The sequence below is a fragment of the Triturus cristatus genome, chromosome 1_1 (assembly GCF_964204655.1).
Source record: "Triturus cristatus chromosome 1_1, aTriCri1.1, whole genome shotgun sequence".
Classification (NCBI taxonomy): Eukaryota; Metazoa; Chordata; class Amphibia; order Caudata; family Salamandridae; genus Triturus; species Triturus cristatus.
This window is the reverse complement of record NC_140579.1, coordinates 775,655,698-775,661,158: the sequence shown is the minus strand read 5'-3', so window position 1 is coordinate 775,661,158 and position 5,461 is coordinate 775,655,698.

Below are 5,461 nucleotides of genomic sequence, written 5' to 3'. Positions count from 1 at the left end.
CCGTCCCGGGGTGCGGGAGCCCCCTGTCCCGCAAGCCAGCTGAGGGTCCGGGCGCTGAGGACAGGGTGTCCACTGGGGCGTCTCTCCCTGGCCTGGCTGGAGGTCCGGGAGCTGGGCCCGGTGCTGGAGCTCCGTCCCGGTGTGCGGGAGCCCCCTGTCCCGCAAGCCAGCCGAGGGTCCGGGCGCTGGGGACAGGGTGTCCACCGGGGCCCGGGGAGTCTCTCCCCGGCCTGGCTGGAGGTCCGGAAGCTGGGCCCGGTGCTGGAGCTCCGTCCCGGGGTGCGGGAGCCCCCTGTCCCGCAAGCCAGCCGAGGGTCCGGGAGCTGGGGACAGGGTGTCCACCGGGGCCCGGGGAGGCTCTCCCCGGCCTGGCTGGGGGTCCAGGAAGCTGGGCCCGGTGCTGGAGCTCCGTCCCGGGGTGCGGGAGCCCCCTGTCCCGCAAGCCAGCTGAGGGTCTGGGCGCTGGGGACGGGGGTCCACCGGGGCCCGGGGAGGCTCTCCCCGGGCCTTGCTAGGCTCCGTGTGCCCGGAGGAGGCTCCCCGGCCTGGCTGCTTTCAGAAGCAAGGACCGGGCCCGTGAGCCGGGGTGGCTTGCTTTTTTATTCTACGCTGGCGGAACGGAATTTTCCGCCCACCCCTAGTTCAGGCAGTGTAGAGGGTCTTGCTGGAGGTGATGTTTCAGGGGTTAGGGCTGTGCAGTAGTGTTCGGGCAGTGTAGGGGGTCTTGCTGGGGGTAGTGTTTCAGGGTGTAGGGTAGTGCAGTGGTGTTTGGGCAGTGTAGGGGGTCATGCTGGGGTGGTGTTTCAGGGTTTAGAGCAGTGCAATGGTGTTCGGGCAGAATAGGGGGTCGTGCTGTAAGTGGTGTTTCAGAGTTTAGGGCAGTTCAGTGGTGTTTGGGCAGTGTAGGGGGTCGTGCTGGTGTTTCAGGGTTTAGGGCAGAGCAGTGGTGTTCGGGCAGTGTAGGGTGTCGTGCGGGGACTGGTGTTTCAGGGTTAAGGGCAGTGCAGTCATGTTCAGGCAGTGTAGGGGGTCATGCTGGGGCTGGTGTTTCAGGGTTTAGGGCAGTGCAGTTGTGTTCGGGCAGTGTAGGGGATGGTGCTGGGGCTAGTGTGTTAGGGATTAGGGCAGTGCAGTGGTGTTTGGGCAGTATAGGGGGTCATGCGCAGGCTAGTGTTTCAAAGTTTTGGGCCATGCAGTGGTGTTCGGGCAGAGTAGTGGGTTGCGCTGGGGGTGGTGTTTCAGAGTTTAGGGCAGTGCAGTGGTGTTCAGGCAGTGTAGGGAGTCATGCTGGGGGTGGTGTTTCAGGGCTTAGGGCAGTGCATTGGTCTTCGGGCAGTGTAGGGGGTCTTGCGGGGGGTGGTGTTTCATGGTTAGGGCAGTGGTGTTCGGGCAATGTAGAGGGTCTTGCTGGGGGTGGTGTTTCAGGGTTTAGGGCAGTCAGTGGTCTTTGTGCAGTGTAGGGGGTCGTGCGGGGGCTGGTGTTTCAGGGTTTAGGGCAGTGCAGTGGTGTTCGGGCAGTGTAGGGGGTCTTGCTAGGGGTGGTGTTTCATGGTTAGGGCAGTGGTGTTCGGGTTATGTAGAGGGTATTGCTGGGGGTGGTGTTTCAGGGTTTAGGGCATTGCAGTAGTGTTCGGGCAGTGTAGGGGGTCATGCTGGGGGTGGAGTTTCAGTCTTTAGGGCAGTGCAGTGGTGTTCGGTCAGTGTAGGGGGTCGTGCTGGTGTTTCAGGGTTTAGGGCAGAGCAGTGGTGTTCGGGCAGAATAGGGTTTCGTGCGGGGGCTGGTGTTTCAGGGTTTAGGGCAGTGCAGTCATGTTCAGGCAGTGTAGGGGGTCATGCTGGGGCTGGTGTTTCAGGGTTTAGGGAAGTGCAGTTGTGTTCGGGCAGTGTAGGGGATGGTGCTGGGGCTATTGTGTTAGGGATTAGGGCAGTGCAGTGGTGTTTGGGCAGTATAGGGGGTCATGCGCAGGCTAGTGTTTCAAAATGTTGGGCCATGCAGTGGTGTTAGGGCAGAGTAGTGGGTTGCGCTGGGGGTGGTGTTTCAGATTTTAGGGCAGTGCAGTGGTGTTCAGGCAGTGTAGGGAGTCATGCTGGGGGTGGTGTTTCAGGGTTTAGGGCAGTGGTATTCAGGCAGTGTAGGGGGTCTTGCTGGGGGTGGTGTTTCAGGGTTTAGGGCAGTGGTGTTCGGGCAGTGTAGGGGGTCTTCCTGGGGTTGGTGCTTCAGGGTTAAGGGCAGTGCACTGGTGTTCGGGCAGTGTAGGGGGTCATGCTGAGGGTGCTGTTTCAGGGTTTAGGGCAGTGCAGTGGTGTTTGGGTAGTGTAGGGGCTCGTGCGGGGGCTGGTATTTCAGGGTTTAGGGCAGTGCAGTGGTGTTTGGGCAGTGTAAGGTGTCTTGCTGGGACTGGTATATCAGGGTTTAGGGCAGTGCAGTGGTGTTCGGCAGTGTAGGCGGTTGTGCTGTGGCTTGTGTTTTAGGGTTTAGGGCAGTGCAGTGGTGTTCGGGCAGTGTAGGGGGTCATGCTGGGGGTGGTGTTTCAGGGTTTAGGGCAGTGCAGTGGTGTTTGGGTAGTGTAGGGGGTCGTGCTGGGGATGGTGTTTCAGGGTTTTGGGCAGAGCAGTGGTGTTCGGGCAGTGTAGGGGGTCGACCAGGGCATGGTGTTTCAGGGTTTAGGGCAGTGGTGTTCAGCCAGTGTAGAGGGTCTTGCTGGAGGTGATGTTTCAGGGGTTAGGGCAGTGCAGTAGTGTTCGGGCAGTGTAGGGGGTCTTGCTGGGGGTAGTGTTTCAGGGTGTAGGGCAGTGCAGTGCAGTGGTGTTTGGGCTGTGTAGCGGGTCATGCTGGGGTGGTGTTTCAGGGTTTAGGGCAGTGCAATGGTGTTCGGGCAGTATAGGGGGTCGTGCTGTAAGTGGTGTTTCAGTGTTTAGGGCAGTGCAGTGGTGTTTGGGCAGTGTAGGGGGTCGTGCTGGTGTTTCAGGGTTTAGGGCAGAGCAGTGGTGTTCGGGCAGTGTAGGGTGTCGTGCGGGGGCTGGTGTTTCAGGGTTTAGGGCAGTGCAGTCATGTTCAGGCAGTGTAGGGGGTCATGCTGGGGCTGGTGTGTCAGGATTTAGGGCAGTGCAGTTGTGTTTGGGCAGTGTAGGGGATGGTGCTGGGGCTATTGTGTTAGGGATTAGGGCAGTGCAGTGGTGTTTGGGCAGTATAGGGGGTCATGCGCAGGCTAGTGTTTCAAAATGTTGGGCCATGCAGTGGTGTTAGGGCAGAGTAGTGGGTTGCGCTGGGGGTGGTGTTTCAGATTTTAGGGCAGTGCAGTGGTGTTCAGGCAGTGTAGGGAGTCATGCTGGGGGTGGTGTTTCAGGGTTTAGGGCAGTGCAGTGGTGTTCGGGCTGTGTAGGGGGTCTTGCGAGGGATGGTGTTTCAGGGTTTCGGGCAGTGGTATTCAGGCAGTGTAGGGGGTCTTGCTGGGGGTGGTGTTTCAGGGTTTAGGGCAGTGGTGTTCGGGCAGTGTAGGGGGTCTTCCTGGGGTTGGTGCTTCAGGGTTAAGGGCAGTGCACTGGTGTTCGGGCAGTGTAGGGGGTCATGCTGAGGGTGCTGTTTCAGGGTTTAGGACAGTGCAGTGGTGTTTGGGTAGTGTAGGGGCTCGTGCGGGGGCTGGTATTTCAGGGTTTAGGGCAGTGCAGTGGTGTTTGGGCAGTGTAAGGTGTCTTGCTGGGACTGGTATATCAGGGTTTAGGGCAGTGCAGTGGTGTTCGGCAGTGTAGGCGGTTGTGCTGTGGCTTGTGTTTTAGGGTTTAGGGCAGTGCAGTGGTGTTCGGGCAGTGTAGGGGGTCATGCTGGGGGTGGTGTTTCAGGGTTTAGGGCAGTGCAGTGGTGTTTGGGTAGTGTAGGGGGTCGTGCTGGGGATGGTGTTTCAGGGTTTTGGGCAGAGCAGTGGTGTTCGGGCAGTGTAGGGGGTCGACCAGGGCATGGTGTTTCAGGGTTTAGGGCAGTGGTGTTCAGCCAGTGTAGAGGGTCTTGCTGGAGGTGATGTTTCAGGGGTTAGGGCAGTGCAGTAGTGTTCGGGCAGTGTAGGGGGTCTTGCTGGGGGTAGTGTTTCAGGGTGTAGGGCAGTGCAGTGCAGTGGTGTTTGGGCTGTGTAGCGGGTCATGCTGGGGTGGTGTTTCAGGGTTTAGGGCAGTGCAATGGTGTTCGGGCAGTATAGGGGGTCGTGCTGTAAGTGGTGTTTTAGTGTTTAGGGCAGTGCAGTGGTGTTTGGGCAGTGTAGGGGGTCGTGCTGGTGTTTCAGGGTTTAGGGCAGAGCAGTGGTGTTCGGGCAGTGTAGGGTGTCGTGCGGGGGCTGGTGTTTCAGGGTTTAGGGCAGTGCAGTCATGTTCAGGCAGTGTATGGGGTCATGCTGGGGCTGGTGTTTCAGGGTTTAGGGCAGTGCAGTTGTGTTTGGGCAGTGTAGGGGATGGTGCTGGGGCTAGTGTGTTAGGGATTAGGGCAGTGCAGTGGTGTTTGGGTAGTATAGGGGGTCATGCGCAGGCTAGTGTTTCAAAGTTTTGGGCTATGCAATGGTGTTCGGGCAGAGTAGTGGGTTGCGCTGGGGGTGGTGTTTCAGAGTTTTGGGCAGTGCAGTAGTGTTCAGGCAGTGTAGGGAGTCATGCTGGGGGTGGTGTTTCAGGGTTTAGGGCAGTGGTATTCGGGCAGTGTAGGGGGTCTTGTTGGGGTGGTGTTTCAGGGTTTAGGGCAGTGGTGTTCGGGCAGTGTAGGGGGTCTTCCTGGGGGTGGTGCTTCAGGGTTTAGGGCAGTGCACTGGTGTTCGGGCAGTGTAGGGGGTCTTGCTGGGGTGCTGTTTCAGGGTTTAGGTGATTGCAGTCATATTCAGGCAGTGTAGGGGGTCGTGCTGAGGGTGTTGTTTCAGGGTTTAGGGCAGTGCAGTGGTGTTTGGGTAGTGTAGGGGGTCATGCGGGGGCTGGTATTTCAGGGTTGAGGGCAATGCAGTGGTGTTTGGGCAGTGTAAGGGGTCTTGCTGAGACTGGTATTTCAGGGTTTAGGGCAGTGCAGTGGTGTTTGGCAGTGTAGGCGGTCGTGCTGTGGCTTATGTTTTAGGGTTTAGGGCAGTGCAGTGGTGTTCGGGCAGTGTAGGGGGTCATGCTGGTGCTGGTGTTTCAGGGTTTAGGGCAGTGCAGTGGTGTTTGGGTAGTGTAGGGGGTCGTGCTGGGGCTGGTGTTTCAGGGTTTTGGGCAGAGCAGTGGTGTTCTGGCAGTGTAGGGGGTCGACCTGGGCGTGGTGTTTCAGGGTTTAGGGCAGTGGTGTTCAGGCAGTGTAGAGGGACTTGCTGGAGGTGATGTTTCAGGGGTTAGGGCAGTGCAGTAGTGTTCGGGCAGTGTAGGGGGTCTTGCTGGGGGTAGTGTTTCAGGGTGTAGGGCAGTGCAGTGGTGTTTGGGCAGTGTAGGGGGTCATGCTGGGGTGGTGTTTCAGGGTTTAGGG